Raw genomic sequence first — 26,710 nt, forward strand, 5'->3', positions numbered from 1 at the left:
TTTCTATATGCCAACAATGAGAAAAGTATGGCTGAAATTAGGAAAGCAACTCCATTTTTAATAGCCCCACAAAAAATAAAATACCTAGGAATTAACTTAACCAAAGAAGTGAAGGACCTCTATGATGAAAACTTTAAAATCTTGAAAAAGGAAATCAACACAGAACTTAAAAAATGGCAAAACCTCCCATGCTCCTGGATTGGCAAGATTAACATCGTGAAAATGGCAATACTTCCCAAGGCTATCTACAAATTCAACGCGATACCTATCAAAATTCCACCCTCATTCTTCAAGGAAATAGAGGAGGCAATCCAAAAATTCATATGGAACAATAAAAGACCCCGAATAGCAAAAACGCGCCTCAACGGAAAGAACACTGCTGGAGGAATATCAATACCAAATTTCAAACTCTACTATAAAGCCATAGTAATCAAAACAGCTTGATATTGGCATAAGAACAGACCTCAGGACCAATGGAATAGAATTGAAAACCCAGAAATGAACCTACAGACCAATAGCCATCTAATCTTCGATAAGGAAGCTAAAACAATAGAATGGAAGAAAGACAGTCTCTTCAGTAAATGGTGCTGGCAAAATTGGTTAACTACATGTAGAAAACTAAAGCTAGATCCTTATATATCACCCTGCACCAGAATTAACTCCAAATGGATCAAAGACCTTGAACTCAAAGCAGACACTCTGAAAACATTACAGGATGGAATAGGAGAAACCTTAGGTCTCCTTGGCTCAGGCCGAAATTTTCTGAATAGAGACCCGGAAGCACAACAAATCAAAGAAAGGTTGGACAAATGGGGTTGCATACGGTTGCAGAGCTTCTGCAGGGCAAATGACATAGCTAGCATGATCAATAGAAAGCCCACCGATTGGGAGAAGATCTTTACTAGCCATACAACGGACAAGAGTCTCATATCTAAAATATACTTGGAACTCAAAAAATTAAACCACCCAACAACAAATCCTCAAAGAAACAACTGCCCAATAAATAAGTGGGTGAAAGACTTAAAGAGAAGCTTCTCTGAAGAAGAAAGAAGGATGGCCAATAGACACATGAAGAAATGTTCAACATCCCTAGCCATAAAAGAAATGCAAATCAAAACAACATTGAGATATCACCTCACTCCAGTTAGAACAGCAAAAATCAAGAACTCTAACAACAACAGATGCTGGAGGGGATGTGGACAGAAAGGAACCTTACTTCATTGTTGGTGGGAATGTAAACTTGTTCAACCACTTTGGAAAGCAGTATGGAGGTTCCTCAAAAGACTTCACATAGATCTCCCCTATGATCCAGCAATCCCACTTTTGGGCATTTACCCAAATCTTTACAAACAAGACCACACTAAAGCTACCAGCACAACTATGTTTATTGCAGCATTATTTACCATAGCTAAGATATGGAACCAACCCAGATGCCCCTCAGTAGATGAATGGATCAAGAAAATGTGGTATATATACACAATGGAATTCTATGCCTCCATCAGAAAGAATGACATTTCCCCATTTGTTAGGAAATGGAAAGGCTTGGAAAAAATTATATTAAGTGAAGTAAGCCAGGCCCAAAGAAGCATAGGTCCCATGGTTTCCCTTATTTGCAATATCTAGTATAGGTATGAGTCAAGCAGAAAAGGTCAGATAATGTGATGTTAGGAAAATGAACCCTTAAATATGTATTTTAATGTTTTCGTTTCTTTCATGCATATGTTTCTAACGCATTTATAAGATTATTTCTTTGTTGCTTTGTATGTCCCTCCCCCACAGTGTAATCCCCGCTTTCACTATATTTGATGTCAGTATAACATGTGGAGGAGATGGGGACAAACAAGTCGTTTAAGGATTCAGGTGGACCTGTTGCAACAATGAGAAGTACAAAATGTCATGTCAAAACCAGCTTTACAATGTCGGTGTGTGGGGGGAGGGGGGTATAATTGGGTGGGGGGAGGGGGGAGGCTGGGAAGGGAGGTGAAGGGTAAACAAAGGAGGAGGCTGCAATGCTTGGTAAGAAATGTATGCATTATCCTGCCCATGTAATTGTAGCCCCTCTGTACAGTATGTTCTCATATAAAATAAAATAATATTTAAAAAAAAAAAGAAATGTACTCATTATCTTCCCCATGTAATTTTAACCCCTCTGTACGGTATTTTCACAATAAAAAAATCATTGATTTGATTTTAGTTCCAATTTAAATAAATATTCAATTTCCTATCTGATTTTAATTTTCTGCTTTTCTAAGTATAACTTTAAACTTCACAATACCCGATTCCTCCTGTCAGTCCAATATATCATATTACTGCTACAATTCAGGGTTACAGGTTACACCCACTTGTGGAGTTCTTGGAGTATTCCTACCTTACTTTTTCTGAAAAGATGGAGCTCATACTGGAGCACAAATACAAGAGGATTTGTATCTCTATTCTAAATAAGAATTCCCAGGAGTTTTGATGACCACTGTGAAGTGATTACCAAAAATGCATCTCAATACAACACATTACATAAAGGTAGAATTTACATGTTAATCTCTAGGAATTTGCTTCTGAAAGTATATTTTCTGCCCATTTGGCTTTTCAAAGAGACTTGGGCATGTAAGGAAGGAAAAATTGAACATGGCATTCCCCTTCAAGTTCTCAGAAGTTATAATGAATGTTCTACTTTCTGCCTCATGACTTGATTTGATTTATACACATTCCATTGAATTTATATGATCTGGATTCAGTGTTTTCTTGAGAAGACTTTAAAGTGGTTAGTTTCTAGGATTTATAGTGATTAATATTCTGCAGAAGATGATTCTTTTAAAATCATACATGCTCTATAAATGTTTAATATTCCAAATAGTATGATATGCTATTTTCTCCAAGCAATTTTGGGATTACTGATAAATGTTTTAAACTTCTCTTTTGGAAAATAGTAACAGTATTAACAGATATTATCTTAATTAATAAAACTCAAAAACATGTTGTGTTCTGAAAACGTATATACAGGTTTATTTCAGATACTTTTACCCCATGTCCCTTTAAAACTGACTTCATTTCAATTCTGACTTGATTTATGTACTATATTTTCTGTTAAGCCCTTTGATGCAACAAAGTATTTTCAAAATAAGAGCAGAGTCTGATTAGCTGAAGACTGAAATCCAGGAAATTCCATTAGTCCTTTATAGCACAACAGGTACACAAAAAGGACCTAGCTAACCATATGCTATAATGGTAATGGAGGTATTTTTTTTACAAATGCCTTTAAATTAACCTATGGCAGAAGACAACAGTGACTGGTGGTTTTGGTATTGGATGGCAGCACTGGCTATCTTTTGGCTTGTGCCATATAACAGTGGATCAGAACACATATTCCTACCTTCCAAGCTTTTATTAACAGAATTCAATTTCAAGTTTTCAAGCATTTAGTTTCTTTTTTAATATATATATGTACATTAAAGATACTGTACAGAGGGGTTATAATTACATGAGGAAGGTAATAAGTACCTTTCCTATTGAACATTGTTACTACCCTCCTTTGTTTTTCCCCTACCTTCCCTTCCCTCCCCACCTCCCCAACTACCCCCCCCACAAAGTTGTAAAGTTAGTTTAAAACATAGTGTCTTTTTGTTTTAAATTTTATTTTATTTTATTTGAGAACATACTGTACAGAGGGGTTACAATTACATGGGCAGGATAATGCATACATTTCTTACCAAGCATTGCAGCCTCCTCCTTTGTTTACCCTTCACCTCCCTTCCCAGACACCCCCCTCCCCCCACCCAATCATACCCCCCTCCCCCCACACACCGACATTGTAAAGCTGGTTTTGACATGACATTTTGTACTTCTCATTGTTGCAACAGGTCCACCTGAATCCTTAAACGACTTGTTTGTCCCCATCTCCTCCACATGTTATACTGACATCAAATATAGTGAAAGCGGGGGTTACACTGTGGGGGAGGGACATACAAAGCAACAAAGAAATAATCCTATAAATGCATTAGAAACACATGCATGAAAGAAACGAAAACACTGAAATACATATTTAAGGGTTCATTTTCCTAACATCACATTGTCTGACCTTTTCTGCTTGACTCATACCTATACTAGATATTGCAAATAAGGGAAACCATGGGACCTATACAACATAGTGTCTTGTACATCTCATATTAAAGTGGGACAAACTGTATCCTTATTTCAGCATTTTGTTATTTCCCTTCCCCTCCCCAAATTAGAAAAATGTATACACAAGATACAGGGGACTGGAATCAAATACAGTGAAAACAGGGGTTATACCATGAAGGGGAAGAACATACAAGAGAAACAAAAAGAATCACATAGTACATTATAAGTACATTAAAAACAACAGAAACAAAGATAAAACCTCTTGTGTCCCTATCTTGGGGTTCATTTTACTTAGCAATATCTTATATGGTCATATAGCTTTTGACCTCTTCTGCTTGTCATAGACATATACTAGATATTGCTGATAAGGGAAACCACGGGACGTATGTTTCTTTGGGCCTGGCATACTTCACTTAATTTTTTCCAAGTTTTTCCATGTCCTAACAAATGGGGAGGCGTCATTCTTTCTGATGGCGGCATAGGTGTATGTGTATCTGTGTGTGTGTGTGTGTGTGTGTGTGTGTGTGTGTGTGTGTGTGTGTGTGTGTGTGTGTGTGTGTGTATCTACATATACACACACCACATTTTCTTGCTCTACTTATCTACTGAGGAGAATTTGGGTTGGTTCCATATCTTAGCTATGGTGAATAATGCTGTGATAAACAAAGTTCTGTTGGTAGCTTTAATATAGCCTTGGTTGTGATCATTTGGGTAAATGCCCAAAAGTGGGATAGCTGGGTTATAGGGAAGCTCTATGTGGAGTCTTTTGAGGAACCTCCATACTGCTTTCCAAAGGGGTTGAACAGGGTTCCCTTCTGGCCACATCCCCTCCAGCATCTGTTGTTATTAGAGTTCTTGATTTTTGCCATTCTAACTGGGGTGAGGTGGTATCTGAATGTTGTTTTGATTTGCATTTCTTTTATGACTAGGGAGGTTGAGCATTTCTTTGTGTGTCTATTGGCCATCCTTCTTTCCTCTTCAGAGGAGTTTCTCTTTAAGTCTTTAGTACATTTATTTACTGGGAAGTTGTTTCTTTGAGGATTTGTTGTTGGGGGATGTAATTTTTTGAGTTCCAGGTATATTTTAGATATGAGACCCTTGTCTGTTGTATGGCTAGTGAAGATCTTCTCCCAATCCGTGGGCTTTCTATTGATCTTGCTAGCTATGTCCTTTGCCATGCAGAAGCTCTGCAATTTCAGCAATCTCATTTGTAAAACCGTTCTTTGATTGTTGTGTTTCTGAGTCTCTATTAAGAAAATTTCAGCCTTTGTCAAATGAGCCCTAGAATTTCTCCTATTCCGTCCTGTAATGTTTTTAGGGTGTCTGCTTTGACTCTGAGGTCTTTGATCTATTTGGAGTTGATTCTGGTGCAGGGTGATATATAAGGATCTAGCTTTAGTTTTCTACAAATGATTAACCAATTTTGCTAGCACCATTTACTGAAGAGACTGTCTTTATTTCCATTCTATTTTTTTAGTTCCCTTATTGAAGATTAGATTGCGATAGGTCTGTGGGTTCATTTCTGGGTTTTCAATTCTATTCCATTGGTCCTGAGGTCTGTTCTTGTGCCAATACCAAAAAAAGCTGTTTTGATCACTATGGCTGAAATCAGGAAAGCAATTCCATTTGAAATACCCCCACAAAAATAAAATACCTAGGAATTAACCAAAGAGGTGAAGGGCCTCTATGATGAAATCTTTAAAAACCTGAAAAAGGAAATCAAAACAGAATGTAGAAAGTAGACAAACCTCCCATGCTCCTGGATTAGAAGGATCAACACAGTGAAAATGGCAATACTTCCCAAGGCTTGGGAAGTATTGAGGATTGGGAGAAGATCTTCACTAGCCATACAACAGACAAAGGTCTCATATCTAAAATATACCTAGAACTCAAAAAATTACATCCCCCAACAACAAATCCTCAAAGAAACAACTGCCCAATAAATAAGTGGGCTAAATTCTTAAAGAGAAACTTTTCTGAAGAGGAAATAAGAATGGCCAATAGACACATGAAGAAATGCTCAACTTCTCTGGCCATAAAAGAAATGCAAATCAAAACAACATTGAGATTCTACCTCACCCCAGTTACAATGGCTATAATCAAGAACTCTAATAACAACAGATGCTGGAGGGGATGTGGCCAGAAGGGAACTATACTGCATTGTTGGTGGGAGTGTAAACTCGTTCAACCACTTTAGAAAGTAGTATGGAGGTTCCTCAAAAGACTCCACATAGCTCCACTATGACCCAGCAATCCCAATTTTGGGCATTTACCCAAATGATCACAAACAAGACCACACTAAAGCTACCAGCACAGCATCCTATTCTGCATTGCTAGATCACACTCTCTGTACTGAAGGTCCAAAAATTTGTCCTTTCACTGGGCTTTGGGGTAGTACTCCTTCTATATGCTCTGATTGAGAATTGTGGTCTAGTTTTATTTCATTATTTCAAAAGCCGTGACTATCATTTTATTTTGTTTATTCTACATACCACGAATACATATATATTTCTTGAAGTAGTAACCAACATAATAAGTGACGCACCTGTGCTCTATCCTCTTCAAATAAGAACAAAATATCCATAGTATAACAAATTTATTCTAAGGGTTTTTGTAAAGGATTTTGTATTATGTCTAATACTAATCTTTTCATGCAAGTGTTAACTAGAGTTGCCTGGAAATAGATTTGATGAGTCAAAGTGTATATGTATTTGCTATTGAAAAATAATGTTCAACTTCTCTGAGTTAAAATGTTTACTTTCTCACTGCAATGTAGACACCACAGTGCCTACTTACACGTCTCTTCAATGAGAGTAAAGCATCAAACTATTCAGTGCTTGTCTGTCTGACAGCTGAAAATGCCATCATATTAGGAGGTTTAATTTGCATTTTCCTCATTATGACTGCAGCTAGACATGTTTGAACTTGTACCAGCATACTGTGAACATATGTCCATGTAACCCAACAGGACAACTGGAAAGTGTATCATAGCAATTAAAACAACTTGTATACAAAAGATCATGTCATATTAAATAGTCAAGTTTCTTGGCTGTTGGAACTGACATCGATTCAGTGGATGAGATTTTGTTCTACAAAGATTTTGATTTCATTGTTTGAAATTCACTATGTTTACTTTTTCTCTTTGTATTTTCTTCCATAACTTAAAATTTTTGAGCTTTATGTAAATATTTTGCCAGTTTCAAATATTTCCCAGTACACAGAGTGAGAAATTGTAAAGGCTTCAACTCTATTATTTTTCCAGATACCAAATGTATTAAATTCCACGTAAAATTCAAAAATAAGCATATATATCCTACTGGTTAATATCAAAGACAAATATTAAAGTATATTTCATACTACACATTAGATCTCAGTAATTTCTAGGGATGGTTTCTTTTATTTCTATACTCTAGAATTACTCTTTTTATAATGTATCCAAATTTTCTTTACTGGACTAAAAAACATTATGTTAAAATATAGTTTAGCTTGCTGGAAGGGGTATAGCTAAATGGCTCCTACATATAATCTCAACTATATGGAAGATTGAAATCAAGAGGATGGTAACTTTAATTGAATTGTGGTTTAAGGACAGCTTAGGCAGTTATTAGACTCCCTAGTTATGAGGGCCTAAATAGTAGGATCTAGAAAATATCTAAAGCAAAAAGAGATAGTGACAAAATGCCAGTGCTTATCATCTGCCTTGAAGGCTAAGAAACCCTATTGCCGTAACAAAAAGTAAAAGAGAAAAGAACAAAAAAGACTTTGTTGGCTATTTTTGGTTGAGATCTGTATACATGAACTAAGTTCATTTATTATAAAATACGTATCATATTTTACCTTTATATTAAAAAACTATATTTCCATTGTGTACATTAAAATTGATTCTGATACTGAAATTAGGTACTTCTAATTTTCAACCACCCTGGCTCTTCTAGAAGAAATTCCACTTAATCACTACCATGACTGAAACATCTGACATATAGCTGGTAGCTTCTAGTATGACAGAAAGTGAAAATGATGCAAAACCTAGTATGTTGCAATGCTTTTGGAAAGTATTCTGTCATCTTACACAACTTACCCAAACACACTCAACCTTAAACATTTCTCCTCCTGTAATAAATTTTTTTCTTACTTCCTTTGAACGAAAACTGGAAGACAGTGTTGTTCATCTGATACTGGCTCTTGCATTATGAGTTAAATTGCTTTTCTGTAGGCTAGCCAAACAAGGTATCATAATTTATCATTAGGTCTTTTATTTTCTTTAAGAAGATTTACAAATTTTTATAACAAGTGTTTGTAAAAGGAAATCAATTTCCACAATTAACTATTGATTTCCTGCTAACAAGTAATTATCAATGCCCAGGTCACTTGATGTTATGATGGTTGACAAACACTTTGTCTTTTTGTAAAAGAGCAGAGATAAAAGAAAGGCAGGCAAGGGTTTTCATGACTCATAGCACTAAGCCAGCAATAGCTCTCAAGTCCCAGTTTAAAGTTGGGGAATAAGACCATTATAATGGACCTCTGCCAGGGGCAAATGATCCAGAGTCCTGCTGGAGAAAGATATTTTGTAGAAAATACACAAAGCCCAAATGAAGGATAAAGGAATAAGAAATAGCAATATGGTTCACATTAAAAAAAAACTAAAAAGAATAAGTAAAAGGTCAGCCTTAGTCATCTTAAATGTTCCTGGACAGCTAGTAGGAGCATGTTGAGCAATATTTTTTTTTAAGTACCCAAGCCCTTTCCAAAACTGGAATACAATTTTTCCCCTAGATTTTAAAATGTTTTATACAATTTATACTGAAGGCTTAAGTTTAAAGCCACCTTCACTACATAAAAATAGGTTTCTTGTCCTCAATAAAATATATACAGTATTTCATGGAGAAAAGGACAGAAAGATCTTGAATTGACAGATCATTTTGAGCAAAGCACCTAAGTCATGCAACTGACTGTACCTAATACAAAGCTAGATGTTTTTATCCAAATAATTTCTGGACCTTTTCCTTATTATGTGCTCATAGAGTCCCTGGGTAAAGGGTAAACTGCCTTGGTTTTAAAGGACCTAATTTCTAGTTCTAGCCACATACTGTCAATAATTTTCCTTCTCAGCATCTATTTTTATCACCTGCTTGAAGCAGGTAGATTTTCTCCTCTCTTTATCATTGCTCTAATAAACTAGCATCCACTTTTCTGTCTTTTTTGTTGTTGTTGGTTGTGGAGCTTGCTTGAACACAGGACCTAGGCACTGTCCCTGAGTTTTCTTGCTCAAGACCAGCACTCTACCACTTTAAACCACAGCTCCAATTCTGGGTTTTGAATGGTTAATCAGAGATATGAGTCTTATGGGGACTTTTCTGCCAGGGATGGCTTTGAACCACAATCCTCAGAACTCAGCCTCCTTAGTAGCTAGGATTACAAGCATGAACTACTGGCAGTGCCTGGCTTTATTATTTCTTTCTTTCTTTTTCTAGTATTATTGATGTATGATGGAAATAGAGGTGTTTTTTAACATGTGATTATATTAATGTCTGTATTTCAGATTATTTCATCTTCACTAAACACCCAATGTTGACACCTAGCCTTCTTGAGGAACCTTAAACCTTTCTCTTCCTTCTATATAGGGACCTCTTCTAACAGATTCTTGAAGGGCATCCCATCTCTGAGGTCTGTTCAAATGTCCAGGATACATTCATACTAAGTAACTCCCAATATTCTATCCCCTAACTCTATACTTTCTTGCATAAAATTTATAACTGTCCAATAATATAATCATATATTCACTGTCTCAATTCCCCACTAGAATTTAGGATTCTTAAGGAAAGAATTATGTTTCTGGCACTGGCACATTACTAATTATTTCAGCCCAATTCTGATTTGGTATTCATGTTAATTTTACTATGCTAGACTATATGATTTACCTCCACCCCCCTACACTCTTAAATTTGTCCCATATTTTATTTACATAGAAAGGTATTTGGATAATCTAGTGACTTATATTAAGAAACATCCATCATCCTAATTAAGCCAGTATTTAAACTCGAGCCACCATGAAGCTTAAACATTGTGATTAGTGGGGCTACGACGGCGGCTCAGTGGTAGAGCACTTGCCTTGCATGCATGAGGTCCTGGGTTTGATTCCTCAGCACCACATAAGCAAAAAGAAAAAAAGCCGGAAGTGGCACTGTGGCTCAAGTGGTAGAGTGCTAGCCTTGAGCTGAAGAGCTGAGGGACAGTACCCAGGCCCAGAGTTCAGGCCCCACGACCGGACCCAAAAAAACAAAACAAAAAAATTGTGATTAGCTTTTTCCTCTTTCTAGCCCTCCGTAACTTACTTGTCCCTTTAGATGACCTGTTTATGAATTGTTCTCTTCTTCTGAAGTTAGAGGGTCTGCTATGCCTGAACTTACCAATGTAAAACATTCATAAGGTGGATCTTTTATATCATAATTAGAACATGAAGCAGAAAGAGAATGGAAGGGATCAAGGTACCACAACTTTTCAAAAAGCACACCCCAAAATGGCCTAACACCTGTCATTATTACCACCTTATAAAGACTACTACCTCCCTATAATACATAGTGGGGACCAAATCTTTAACGCATGGACATCTGGCGAAGATTCCAGATCCGTCTTTTCAGACAAATTATCTTGTATTTGCTTATTTCCAGCAGCTAGTAGAGAAATTTTCATATTAAAGATAGTCCCCACAATAATTTACAAAAAACGTATGACACATGTTCTAAAATCTAGCTTTATCTGTTATGATAAATTGTTTCATTGACTTAAGTTTTAGGTAAAATGTAACAAAGCAAGGATAGTAAAGTTAAATTAGGACAAATTACTCAGTAAAGTAACAGTCTCTCAAGATATTTTTAAAAGATGATTCATTGTTATGATTGTGACCAAAATATCCTGCCATGTAAAATGATGCATATTATAGTTTAGAAAAAAAACTTCTAGCTTGAAAATTCATTACCAAACTCATGTCTTCTGGTTCTACTAAAGACAAGAATGCATATTCCAACTTCTGAATGCTCTTTAGCATTTTATATGCTGTCTCATGTGATTGCATTCAGAATTCCCTCCCTCTACTCTTACAATCTTGTTGTCTTTTTCTTGACTAGTATCATGATTTCTAAGATGTGGAATGTTCTCTAGTCTCTGTGTGATAATCTACACAACTATAGAGTAAGAAGGTGAAATACAGTGTTTTCCTCTAGTCATAGCCACCATTATTTTTTTTAACATCCGCCATTCTCTTCCAATCCAAGGTTTAACTTGTGCCACATTAGTGCCCTGAGGCCACTCTATCTTCACTGGATTATAACTCAATTCACATATACATAATGTATTTATTTTACTATAAGATTTTAGATTCATGTTGGTTTCTTTGTAACTTTAGGGTTTTACCTTCACTTGGTTTATTAATCAATACAAAGTGATAAACTGAGGATTGAAACATATCATAATTATTAGTTGTAGGAAAAATGGTCTAAGTAAAGCCTGTCATCTAATAACAGAGTTGTAAGGATTATTATACAATTTTTGCAGCTGTGCATTAAGCAATGGCAAAAATCCATGGAGAATTAATCAGTGGGAGCAAAAGATTATGTCTCTATTCAGTTCTCAATCATTTCTCTTGCTTGTACTTCCTGAAACACTAATGGATCTCTCTGCCTAAAAAACCAATTCAGGAAGTGAATTATTTATCAGAAAATAAATACATTTTTGTGCAATAAATCCAAGTGAAAATCTCATGCATCCCTAAAGTGCTTTTTAACTTTTCCTTCTCAGCTGATTTCAAACAAACAAGCAAATATGTCAAGTCTTATTTCCTAGAGTGTCAGTCATCAGAAGTACACAGCTTTAGAGGTCAGAGAAAAAGAGAAAACGGTTGTCACGGAATTAGTTCTGCCAACAACTTGAGAGTTAGATTGTCTTTGTCTGACCCTGCTGATGCTTCATAATACAAATTGTCCAAAACGTGAAAATCTCCTACCTAGATATGTACACTTTATGAACTCTTACAAAATGCTGATTAGAGAATTTTCATAGAATATGAATGATAAATAAGAAGCAGAATAGTCTATACCAAACATACTGTAGAAGACTAATAAGCATACACTAAAAACAAATGACAGAATTGTAAAACAGGCTTTGCTCAGAGTGTGGGTATTAGTGAATGTAGGTCCTGGTCTTTGGACTACATTAAAAACCTCATAAACACTAGACACCATAAAAAGACAAACCATGTAAACATATCAAACATTATGTTTTAATTTATTTTTGCACTTAATTATTTTTAATGATTTTAGCTTAAACAGTATCATTGAAGTTGTCTTGGTTATGATATATTGATGAATATACTAAATTAAACCAGATTTGATTTCAATTCAAAACAAAAATAATGCTAGCTTCAGACCTAGCTGATCCAAAGCTCAAATAATGCCAAGGAATTCAGTTCACTCTAATCATCTTTTCCTTACATTGTATTGTTTTGTCAAAAAAAAAAAAGAGCTCTCTTTACTTTATCCAATGAAAACATTTATTGTGCATGATCTACATTTTCACAAATCTACTATAGCTTACTGGCTCTGATTAGTCATCTTGGAGCCAATCACTGTGGTCAGAAGACATTATTCAATGCAGGTAGGCTAAAATGATTGGAATTCAGAGCCAAAATGAAGGTATATTTCTAAGGAAAAAAGTTTAAGTATCAAGTAAACAAATAAATCTTCCTTATAGAAACTCTCTCCAGAGCTTCTACAAACATCTCTCTAATGAACATGTGCTAGGAGATAATATCATGATGCTAGCAAAGTAAGCCTGAACTATGATCCTTAAAGTATAATAAATGTGAATGACAGTAAAAAATTCAAAGCATTCATAATTTTTGTGGAAACCACTAGACTTTTAGTGCTTGCCTTAAATGAAAATATTTTTTAAAAAACACATACTTTTCAGGTCTGATTAATTTATAAATTAAATTTTATGTTAGCTATGTACATAAAAGAAGAAATCATTATATACACTATACAAGGTTGGACATTATCTGTTTTTCAGGCATCCATTCTGGGTATTAAAATAATATTCCCCACAGATACAAGAAACTCTATCATATAAATAAACATAGCATTTATCTTTTTAAAAAATAATACACCCTCTGCAAAACTAGTAATTAAAAGTTTTTGTGGGCAATTTATCTTTTCAATGAAGTCCAAATAGACAGAACCTATTTGAAACTTAATGAAAAAACCAATACAGTTCCCAATAATCTAATTTGGTAACTCCAGCCAAATACTGTTCTGATTTGGAAGTCAGAATATTTAGTCTATATACACTATTTACTTCACTAAAGCATTTCCACCATTGTAACAGTAATAACTGAAAAGGCGATTTAATATCCGTAAAGGAAGAACAGTGTTTGGGTCTATAGGAAAGAGAGGATATTAGAGAGATAAGAGCAGAGAAATAACAAGTGGAGATGTTTGTCACAAACAGCCATAATATCACTTCTCATCAACACACTCTACACATACCAACATCAAATTATACTACAAATATACAAAATATACTACAAATTTATTAAAAACTCATTAGTTTTAGGCCTAGCTAACCAATATTGAATTCTAATGTTTAAACTTATTATGAAGTATTTTAGATATAGTAACAAGCATGAAGGACAATACAATGAGCAATCATAAACCCACTTCCAGCCAAAGGAGTAAGTTTGAACTCTGCATAATTTCCTTTCTATGTATCCTCTATACTTCATTAAAAACGACAACAGAATATAACATGTGTCTCAGATAGTTATGAAATATTTGTGAGTTATGAAATATTTGTGAAGAAAATGTCTCCAGGATCATTAAATCAATTAGTTTAAATATTAGGTTTACTGTAACTATGAAGAGTCACTCTTATCTCACAAATACATACAAATTCATGCAGGAAGGTTCAGATAACTCAGGGACATTTTATTTGTTTATCCTTTGCTTAGCCTCTTTAATCACACTTGACAAGTTTTGGTAGCTATGACATTTACTAAGTGGTTCATTTTTTTGTGTCTTATTCATTTTCTCCTTTAAGCTTTACAAGTATCTACAATACAGACATTCTTCTAGTCATTTAAAAGGCAAGGGAAATGAAGGATCAATCTGTGTAACTTCCAAATCTATATAAAAATGAAGTAACTCTGTGATGGACCTTGAATCTAGTGACTCAAATGAATGCCCTAAACCATATTATTTTTTGTTTGTTCATGTCTTCAACAGGCTGCTCCTTTCAGTATTACATGCAAGCATATATAAGCATATATATATGTATATATATATATATAAACATTACTAAGCACTTCCTCTTTATTCTTAGAACAGTTTTTTTGTATTTGTTTCGATATCAACAGTCATTCCTATATTGTAACCATATAGGAAGTATGTCTTTTGTTTCGCCAGCTATTTCTACAACATTCAACATATTTTGTTTTCAGTAAGTTATGGAATGCTTACCCACATGAAAACTGAAACTCAGAGATATTCTAAAATAGGTCCAATGTTGAGCTATTAATTCTCAGATGTCTCACTTAATCCATGTCTCTGGTTTCAGCTAACAATTTGTCTCCATGGTGTTCCACATAAGCCTTAACTTCTTTGAACTCTTCTTTCACTTCCTACTACTTCTATCTTTCCAGGAAAGATGATCATAGCAACAAGTCTCAAAGGCAGCTGTTTTGTTACCATTAATAGTAATCAGCAAAGCCCATTCTATGAATCATTTTTAAAAAATATCTGATATATTAGTTTCCTCAACAGCAAGCAGGCAAGGAGAGGGAGAGCAGAAGAAAAGGAGAGAGAAAGGGAAGGAGGAAGGGAGAAAGCCAATGATATTTTTTAAAGACAAGCAGCATTATATACAATTACAATAAATTAATTATACTTGACTTTTCTAAGGTATAAGGTATAATGTATAGCATATATTTATACCACGTATAAATGTATTGTATTTATAGACATAATATATATTATAATCTTGAAAGTACGAGCTGACTATGCACTCCCTGATTTAAAACAATAAATTATCATTGATTTATGGGAATATATTAATACTATCAGAAAATATCAAAAGCTTTTATATCTTAGACACATATGGCAAGATATTTATGTGTAAAATATTTAGTGCTTCTGGTTTGCAAAAGTGTGTAAGTGGAGTTTCGGGAAAAAGGCTTTTCTCATGAATGAATAACTGTTATGGGGTTATGGGTACTTGCAAGATCATTATACCATTATCTGTACTTTTTATACATGTGAGCACTTCTGTATAACAATGAAACTTAAAAAGTTATCCTTAAGCCTCACAGATTTTCCTCTGTGTAGAACTAAATGTAGAGAAGGGCTACTTAAGGGGAAACAAAGGAGGAGGCACCAATGCTTGATAAGAACTGTACTCATTACCTTGCCCGTGTAATTGTAACCCCTCTGTACGGTATTTTCACAATAAAAAAAATTAAAAAAATAATGAAAGTATTTTATCTGTTACTTTTTTCTCAGTATTTGCAAGCAGAAATAGGGTAATATTCTAATTTTATAGATCTGGAAAGCATGTCTGAATTTCATATAACTTTTGTTGAATTTCTTTAATAAGTAGTAGAGGTGAAGTCTGAATTCAAATATTCAGACACCAAGGCAATATTATTAACTATTTCATCATACAGAATTCATAATACTTTTCTCCTTCCCTAAGGATCCTTTGGAATTTTCTCTGTTCTTGAAAGTTTGTAAGATAGAAGTCAATGTCTCTCCACTACTTACACACAATCCTATTGCCATACTTAAATCTTGGTATTGAAAAGAATTTGATGAGTAAATTATACAATCTCTTAAGACAAGCAATATGCAAAAATGTCACAATAGGCCTAGTAAATTTAATATCCATTTACATGCATTTACAAATTAAAAGAATCCAACTCTCAACTTTTATGTTTAAGAGTTACATGTACTGAATTTTCTCATGGAACATTAGATGGTATCTCATTTTTATGAAGTTACCTGTCATTTCTGTGTAAAATACTACCTTGTTCATAGGTCTCTGATCTTCCATTACTTGGGCTCTAAATTTTATTTTTTTGTGTTACACCCTGGAGTTAAAAAAAAAATATTTCACTCTTTCCCCTTGCAGGTTTATCATTCTGATGACTTTCATATCTTCTATTTAAGCTTGAAATTACATATTCTCATTATGCCTGCTCTTGGCTCCACAGTATTATTTAGGTAGAACAGAGGCAGATCCCATGGGCTGAATCAATTTTAATTCTATCTTCTATAATTTGTCTGCCATACCACTGAAAGTTGGTCTGAAGAAAAAGAATGTAAGCAGGTTTCTACTTTCAATCCCCTCTGGCACACTAACTTTACAGATGTTAGTGCCACTATTCCGTTTTCTGTGACCAATATTCTTCTTTTTAGAATCTCTCCCACTTTTCCCCTGCAATTCATCTTCTAAACTGCCTCCAAATGTTTTTCAATTACTGACTATATACTTGAGTTTTCTAGCTGAATTTTCAGAAGCCAAGTTAAAAAGATTTTCCTGTGTAAAGCCCATAGGTAATCTCTCTAAACCACCAAATTCTAGGGACAGTTGAATGACAATATTGTGAATGGTATTCATCTAGATGTTTGTACTGGATACAATGGTATCAGACCAGTTACCACCTACTTTAGTTCTGATATTTTTCTCTCCTGGTAATTGCTTGTAGATGGGTTCCTTCTCTAAAATTACTCCTTCAATCAGTTATTCAACTTTTTCTCAAGGGCAGCCCATATCCCATAACTTGTTAGTAGTCCAAGTGCAGAGCCTCCCTTTCCTTCCATTTGGCACAATTAGGACAGACTGCTGCAGGCCCACAGGTCCCTGCAGATTGGCTGAGTGTTCTATGGAAACCTGGCTACAGCTCACCCTACATCCGATTCTTCTTTCCTCATTCCCTTCTAGGTGCCATTAATTGCTACATTCAGTAAAAATCTTCCCCTCCCCCGAAAACTCTCAGTTCACAATTTGTGCCCAGGTAATTGGCCTGAGATAGTAGTCAAATGAATCTTTGCAGACTGCATTTAATTTTGTAAATCCATCAGTAATTTTTTTCATTTAAGCCTTCCTCATTTAAATCCCATCCCTTGATATTCTAAAATGTAAATCCACTCTACTTTAGAGTAGACATTTGTGTTATTAGAGTTACCTTGTTCAAAGGTGGTGTGCTACTGAAATCTAATTCAAGTTCCAAAATAAATGGTGAACCAATTTTGTGCTCACTTACTCATCCCTCCAACATAAATAAATATTTCTCTCAATTATGAGCCAGATGACTGAACTGAATATGTCTTTCTCTCCTCCAATTAATCTAATAATATGATTTCATGTATCCCAATCCCAAGCGTATATTAAAAACATGTACATTTTATTTGGTAAATGATATAAATCATTTTACTTCCATTCAACACAGCTGGAAGTAGCAATTATACCCTGCCTCAAGAAGCCATAAAAACAAGAGTTATTATTTTATGTACAATTTATTATAATCATTAACTATTTACATATTGAAATTCTATAAGTTACATTATATTATGTATAATTTTAACATTTGTTATTATTATTTTAAAGAGCTCAAACTTGATTTCCTCTTCTATAAGGTATTTAGGTCATACTATTGCCATCACATTTCAGAACAGTGGTCTATATCTGATGGTTTCACTTCACCCAAGCTTGTTTGTTTCTCACAAGTTTGTTTAAATTTTCTTATACATTTATTCTTTTTAGAAACACCACAGCCTCAAAAATCACACACCTAGATCTCTTCATAGCCTGCTTTAGGGGCTTATCAGAGTACTCAACTGCAGTCCCTTCCCAGTGAAGTTAATTATGTTCCCAAATGCTTACACCGTTTAGAGTCGCTTGCAGCCAGGGTATCTGGCTATGCGGCCTTTAATGCCCTGGATTCAACGAAGGGCATCCTGCTTGCACCAAAGAGATTACTACCTGGGCAGGTGATGGGAGCCTGAGTCTAAGGAATCCCCACCATGAAGTGGGAAGCATCACAGAGAAACTATTTTCACATGCTAGAATCCCTCTGTTGTCTTAACAATGCTTTTAAGCCTTTTTTCTATTAGTTTAAAATCTCTTTGCCTAATATTGCTGTGTTTCTAAAGACGATATTTTACTTTTCCCACAGATATTTTTTAGATATTCTGCTTCTGCATCTTCTCTTATAGGTGGCTCTGCCAAAGTCATGTAGCCCTCTCTCTTCTCTAATGTCAAAGCAAGCAGTAACAAACAATTCTTGCTAACGTGGATCACTTAAAAAACTTAATGCATATATATTGGGATGATTTCTATGACTATATGAAAAATATTTCTTTGCACTGATACTTAAGAAAATTGCTATTTGGTGATTCTACAATTGATGGAATCTAAAATTATGATTGTATAAATTACAGTTGATCATAAGCATTAAGAATAATTGATTGGTCATTGGAAAGTCAACAATTTTTGTTTAGGAAGATCTCTGGAGGAAAATTCTATTACCTTCACTATTTATTTATTTGTGTATTTGTCAGGGGCTTGAGCTCAGAGTCTGGGCACTGTCCCTGGGCCTCTTTGTGCTTAAGGCTAGCTAGCACTCTACCACTTGAGTCACAGTGCCACTTCTGGCTTTTTCTGAGTAGTTAATTGGAGATAAGAGTTTTAGGGACTTTCCTGCCTGAGCTAGCTTCGAACCATATCTGAACTCAGTCTCCTGAATAGCTAGAATTACAGGCATGAGCTACTGACACCTGGCAGCTTCACTAATTTTTTTTGGGGGGGGTCCGCTCATGGGGCCTGAACTCTGGGCCTGGGTGCTGTCCCTCAGCTCTTCAGCTCAAGGCTAGCGCTCTATCATTCACTAATTTTTAAAGAGGTAATTTCTAACAAATTCGAGTGATTGCCCCCCTACCCCCAAATTCCCCCAAACATATACTACTACAGTCTTATACAATGCACGTTTAACTTTCTTGGCAGCCCCTAGCTGATTTATTTTGAATTGGCAGTCAACTAAATTCCCGAAGTCTTTTTCACACAAATTGCTGTCAAGATTTCTCCAAATATTGATTGTTAGACAGCATAGTAGCTATTTATCTCAGTTCTTTGCTATCTGAAAATTTTATAAGAACACTTTTTTTGTCTTTGTGAAAGTCACTGATACAAATAAGAGAGGATAAGGCTTGGAAAAGAAGCCTGTGTGATCATTCTCAGGTAATCACTATTCAATCTTTTGAATCCACTGACATCCAACTCTGACAATACTTGATTTTCCTGTCATCTGGCCTACATTTCTTGATCACCATTAAACCAATAAATTATGGAGGAATTTAAATCATTTCTGAAATTCAGATAAGCTTATTCTGTGATCTTTCTCTGGTTATATGCCCCAATTCAAAGATCCAAAAGAGTGGGTTGTCTTTCTATCTGGATTATATATTTATGCTGATTCCTAGTCACATTAGCTTATTTTTTAGGTCTTTGCATCTCATTCAGTTTATTTAAAAAGTCTTGGTATTTATTATTAATAGTTTCCATTCCAAATGATTTATTTCCACAAGAAGAACTGAAGAAAATAAACAGAACAAAGAATGAGTTCTAAAATTTACATTTTTCTTTGCCTTTTGGTTATACTTACTAAGTAATGGATAAACATGGTCAATCCTGAAAATTTTTCAAAGGAAAATAGGAACTATAATTTTTTTCTTTTTAGACAGGTAAAGGAGTAAGAGATTGCACTAGACATAATAACAACAATCATTTATTATTATTACATAAAATACAAAGCAATATTTTGACTCAAATTGTAGAACCTCTCTCTCCCTCTTTCTCTCTCACTTTCTCTCTCATCTAGACTCTCATTAATGACAAAATGATTTTGTTTTCTTTCAGGATAATCACTTAATTTAACACTTCATTTTCAAAGTGTTTCAAAATCTTAAATTAGAAGATCAATATTCTTGAGGTTGTTTTAACCTTTTAGTCATCTTAAAATATTTTAAATGTATATTTAAAGATGCTTAAAACAAAGAAGGGGGTAACAAAGCTCGACAGGAAATGTTCTCATTACCTTGCTCATGTAACTGTAACCCCGCTGTACAATATCTTTACAATAAAAAATATGTATTAAAAAAAAGAAATCTTTCTACAGAAATTAGAGATTTAGATGTCTTAATGAAAGCACTAGGATTACAGCTAGAACTAGTTCTACTATCACATTTGTTCCAATGCAATTGACCTCTTATGAAACAATTTAGGAACAATGATAATGTTACATTTATTTTTCTGCTCCTGCTAGAAATGCTTAGTGAATTCAGAAAACTGTACCCAACTGAACTGAGTATTACAGTAATACATAAAATTCAGACATGCACCACATTTCAAATATTTGTTTTCTATATGTTATACCAAAATATAAGTTTTGATAATCTTTTGTGATGCTCATTAAAAATCCCAAGCATATCTAAATATCCTGGTTATAAAACACCAAAGAGTATATGAGAGCTTTCTTTGTTTAGTAGCATGATTCAAAACATTTTGCAAGAGAGGGTAAAATACTATGGGTGTCAAGTAGTAGGTCAAGGAGTCAGAATAAAGGAGTCTATGCTGGGAACCATCATATAAAACATTGAAGACAAACAAACCTCTGTTGCTGGAACAACTTCAACTACTACACATTCTAGGAAAACAGCCATAAAGAAATAGAAGGAGGGCTGGGAAGGTGGCTCAGTGGTAGAGCGCTTGCCTTGCATGCTTGAGGCCCCGGGTTCGATTCCTCAGCACCACATAAGCAAAACAAACAAACAAACAAACCGGAAGTGGCTCTATGGCTCAAGTGGTAGAGCGCTAGCCTTGAGCTGAAGAGCTGAGGGACAGCACCCAGGCCCAAAGTTCAGGCCCCAGGACCAGACCACCACCCCCCCAAAAAAAAGAAAAAAAAGAAATAGAAGGAATGGAACAAACTTTGAGCAGTATCAGGGATATAACTTTCTCACAACCAAATACAAAGCACTAGCTATAAACTAAGACCTTAAAGGGAAATTGCCAAGTGCTGAAAAGATGATCCTCTTAATGCTAGAAGTATCTAGTTTAGTAATTCCCAATCACTGAGCTTTCCAGAGTTTTTAAAAAAATTTTTTATTGTGAAAATACTGTACAGAGGGGTTACAATTACATGGGCAAGATAATGAGTATATTTCTTATCAAGCATTGTAGCCTCCCCCTTTGTTTCCCCTTCCCATCCCTTCCCATCCTCCCCCCGCCCCCGCCGCCTCCGTACCCAACCCTCCCCCCCACCAAAGTTGTAAAGTTCATTTTTGACATAACATTTTGACTATTGATTAAATTCATGAATGAAAATTAAGAGATAGAAAAGAATTTCTAGTAGCAATACAGAAGCTATTCAAAACGTTATACATCACATTTAACTTTCAAATTTATGAAGCAAGTATCTATGACATGCATCTTTTAAAGAACTTCCAAAGCAAAGGCCAAAAAAGATTAGATATGCAGATTGAATTAAGCAATTCAGTGTAATTTCTCATAGATCACAGGCTGAGAATACAGGAAAGGTGGTTTCCAAATAAAATGGAACTCTGATTTAGAGAAAGCAAGCCACTTTATCTATGCAGGAATTAGTCTGGTAAAGATAATGGAAGAAATGAAGTTGAAAAATTCAGCAGAGTCTTATCTTATGCAGTTAACAGCAAACTATCTCAGTTATTTTAGGATTGTGACAAAATTATTTTTAAAAAATTGTTATTGATATGAAAACAGAGTCTCCAGATTTGTATTTATTTTGGCTGCAGCCAGAAATTCAGGTATCTTATCAAGCTTTATTTCAATCTCAGTCCCTCCTCTCCCTGCTTAAAGTCTCCATGATAGTAACTCATAAACCAGTTGTAATAGAGGATAAATCCAGGCCAAAGATAAGAGATGGGGACCACATAATGAAAGAGCATAAAAAGGTGGTATCCTGAGGATACCTAAACTTCCAAAGATACTTAATTGAAATAAAGTATTTGTTTTACTCATAGTAATGTCATTTTATTGATAGTCACTACATCCATATGCTATGTTAAGTTCCCTAAGGATGCAAATAAAATACTATCACCATCAGAAAATTTACTGTGCTGTCAGGTAAAGGTATCATTTACAAGGTCATAATTGTTAGGGTAGTATTGTACAGAAAGAGATGAGCTAGAAGAAAAACAGAATACATAGCCAGAAAGAAATATCAATAAAACAGACAATTGATATATTTGGATTTGTGTAGATAGAAGGCAGTGGAGGAGGAATATAGAGGTCAAATGTCAGTAGATAACAATTTGCTAGTTGGATAAAGGGTTTGAAGTGAATGAACTGAAACAAAATAGTGCCATGTGTTTCTTCTTTTGTTGGCAGGGTTGGGGTAGCTGGAGATTGGCACAGAGAATAGAAGACAACAGCAGTTACCTTAGCTGTCTAATAAGAACTATAACCTACAGAAATTACATCATGTTTTCATTAAACTTTGGGCTTTCTTCCTAATAAAATTTATAATTGTTATTTTCCTATAGATTGAAAATGTCTTACAGAAAACATTTTTTTAATCCAATATGTTCTGTAATGAATAACCGCAAGTAAGAAAAAGTAAGTGAATGTTTAAAAATCTTTTCAGTCAAGATTTTGGTGATACATAAACACATTAAAAGTATTCATTTCAAGAAAATATAATCATTTTTCCATAAAAGAATGGTAGAAAGCACAATCTCTTACTACTATAAGTACTTCTGATTTTACTTTATGATTCATTAAATATTTAAACAAAGTACTCAATGTAGATTATGATCATTCTAAAGTTATAACTGTACAATTTAAGTAACTAAAAAAAACTATTGTCCCTTATGTTGATTGTAAGTACATTTCACTATTTATAAAGGAATACTTTAATCATCAGAATTGGTTTAGTAGTCTTGCTCCTTATCGCCTGAAGCAATGAAATTGACTTTATTTATTCATGCCTAAGGGGTCTAGGCTTATGCTGTAGAAAAATTAACTGAAAGGCTAATTACCAGAAAAAGTGGGAGATTTACACTGAGCAAAACAATATGTCACAAATTTAATAGTCAATGTCATTATCTTTGTCTTCTTCTTGGTTTATAAGTTACATATAATAATAATTATTTTTCTTTTAAAATAGTGCTTGATTTAATATATGTTTTGACAACAACATATCATAGCCATGAATGCATATTATGCACATCTGGTACTCTGAGAGGCATACTCCAATTTATGGGTGCCATGACAATTGTTCCCTTATGGGATGGGGAATGTCTCTTGTTTCAGGAAAGGATAAAAGTAGCTCCAGGCATAACCAGAAAGTATTGATTTTATGCTACAAAAGCAGGTGGCTTAAAGACCATCAGATACCACTAAGTTAAAGATCAATAAATTAAAAAGCTATCATGCAAGGTTACTTGATTGTAGTTACCCAGCCTTTCTACTGTTTTTATTTAGATTTTTGCAAGATGATGCACCTATAAAAGGTAGGGTGAAATTGGACAAAGTGGGTCACTGGGGATATGTACCTGAAGGGTGGAGACTGGCTCTGGCCCCTTTTTGTTATCCCATGGCTTCCTGGCTGCCATAAGCATGCCACAAGTATGCCACAGCATACCTGCTATGAGGCAAGAGCAATCTTCTGCCATTCTCCTTTTCAATGCTAATTCTACCTTGACATTCTGACACCATCTTAAATTCAATTGAGCAGTTGATCATGGGCAATCCAAGAGATCCTTCCTCCCTTATGTCTACATTCACAGGTCTTTTGTCACAGTGATGAGAACTGTCTAACATATGCAAAGCAGTTTTGTAGCAAGCTAGTAAGTTATTTATGGTATGGCTTTGAGGAGAAAACTTCTTCAATGAAGGCTTTTGGTTTTGGCTATATTCTCTCTACACTGTTAGAATGAAGTATCATAGTACTGACTAGAAAAATGGATGTGTGTGAAAATATAGCATGAAATAGCATGTGTGTGAAATAGCATGAAAATTCAATTTTATAGTAATAGCCAACAGAGATAAAAACAAATTTTCAGGGCACAGACTGCCAGTTTACATCCTGACTTTATACATTACTTGCATTCTTCAAAACAATAATACATGTACACACACATACACCCACACTGTTTTTAATGCAGAATCATTCTGAATTTTAGATATATGAGAAGTGTCTGTTTCTGTGTCATTCCAAAGTTGTAAAGTTGTCTCATCTCTAAAGTCACATTTCTCTATGTAAACCCAGGAAATCTGAACAAAGACTGATAAAAAGATACTTGCACTGCCCTTCTCATGCCCAATCTACTAAGGACCATTTCAATGAACTGACTACACAAACGTACCCCCCCCCATCAGCTAGACTTGTTCCAGAAAATGACCAGCGGTAGAAAACCCTCAGATACTAGCACTGAACAATACTTCCACTTTTACAGGTCTTCAAAATGCTAGCTTGGTTCCATCCAACCACCCAAGGACTGCATATATATATATATATACCAATAAATATCAATTTCCACATCTCATTACAAGAATGCTTTCTCTTCAGCTTTAAAGTTTGTTGTTGTATTGGTTTTTGCCAGTATCTCAGTAATTTCTTTTGTTTTTAATTTTATTTTCTTGTAAAGATGTTGTACAGAAAGGTTACACCTACATCAGTAAGGTAATGAGTACATTTCTTGTCGGGCATTGTTACCTCCTCCTTTGTTTTTCTCCAACTATCCCTTCCCACCTCTATCTCCCCTACTCCCTCCCAAAGTTGTAAGATTCATTTCTATAAAACTTTCTCTCTAATGAACACTTTGCTGAAAGTGACAGCAGATGGATTTGCTATATGGTTATGAATGGACATCAATGATAATTTTGACTGGGGCTCATGTTTTTTTCTTTACAAATACTGCGATATATATTTATTTCCATGACATAACATGGAGAGTTTCAGAGGCCAAGAATATAAACCCACATAGCCTAATATAATGCCTCATCCACTGAAATATACAACTCCTCATCCACTGAAATATACAACTCCTAACGGGTGAGAAGATACATGGTATCTCAATAAAGCTGCCATTTAAAAAAGAATCCTCAATTTTAGTTACAGCGGTGTTTTTTTTTCAAGTGGAAATAACCATAAATGAACCAAATGAGAACACACATGACCTTTTAGGTTAATATGAAAGGAGTTGTATGTCACTTTCCGTTTCCACTACTAAAGAGGGTGTTCTGACTGCCTACAAGTCTGGCTTACAGTAACCAGATTTAATCAGTTGCTGCAAAGTGGGGATCGCCATCTGTTTTATTTGTGATCTAGCTATTTTAATTTGAAATTTTGGTTTCTTCATTATCAGAACAGTAGCTAACAAAAGTAGTTCCTAGCTGATTCTTCTTACTGAGAAATACAGACAATCTTATTCAGGCTCTAAAATCATTTGGAATCCTCAATACTTACCACAGAAATTCAAAATCTCTTAGCTTGGCCGAGTCCAGCATCAAGCTGTCTTCTCATCCTGTATATTTTCTTGTATGGTTTCTGCACTCTAAGCAAATAGAGTCATTGCTATTACTAAACATAACCTTTAACTCAGCCCTTTCCTTTTCTGAAATCTTCATTCACTTCTAATTCTGCCAATTATTATTTTTGGAAGTCAAGTTTGAATGTGCTGCATTTTCAAATATTCTATAAAATTTCAAAAGTTACATAATGATTTGTAATAATAATATGTATGCATTGTTGTTGTGTTGTTACCCAAGAAACATATGAGTTTCTAGAATAGTTCTCAGAGTTTGGTGAAGAGTCATCATGCATGGTATCTGCAATCATACTGAGACTTGAATAAGTCAATTATATTTTTTCCTTACTATTGAACAAGATCTATAGAAAACAGATGCCAGCAGAATTTTTCCTGATAATTCTGATTCAGTAAATTGCCTTTATTTTTTATATATTCATTTAAAATTGTATATGCCTTTCTTTGAAAAAAATAAGGTCAAAAGTCAGGTCAGACCAATAGATAGAGCTGTACTAAATTCTTTGGTTAAGAGACAACAAATAACAAGTGGACACACCTGTTAGCACAGGGGTAACACAGGAGAAGCACAATATCTGGACACAGTGGTACATGCCTGACATTCTCATTAATGCAGGGAGGCACAAACAGTATGATCCTAAGCCAGGCCAGGTCAGACTTAAAGCAAGAACCTATCTCCCCAAAAATCATTACAAAGAGACAAGACAGAGAAAAACTGAACTGCAAATGTAAGTCCCTGATTTCATACCTAGTACTGGAAAAACTAAATAAAAATAATAGTTGTGTCTTTAAGATTGAAAATAGTTTAACTCTTTATCTCATATATACTAGTATACCCTGGATCAATAAATACTTAATAAATAATTAGTATATTAACTCATTCTGAAAAATATAATAAATCTATATGTGCTATATTTTCATAGATAGATTTCACATTGTATTTGTGAAAATGTGGACTC

The sequence above is a fragment of the Dipodomys merriami genome, unplaced genomic scaffold, assembly GCF_024711535.1.
Source record: "Dipodomys merriami isolate MVZ:Mamm:240054 unplaced genomic scaffold, mDipMer1.0.p SCAF_29, whole genome shotgun sequence".
Classification (NCBI taxonomy): Eukaryota; Metazoa; Chordata; class Mammalia; order Rodentia; family Heteromyidae; genus Dipodomys; species Dipodomys merriami.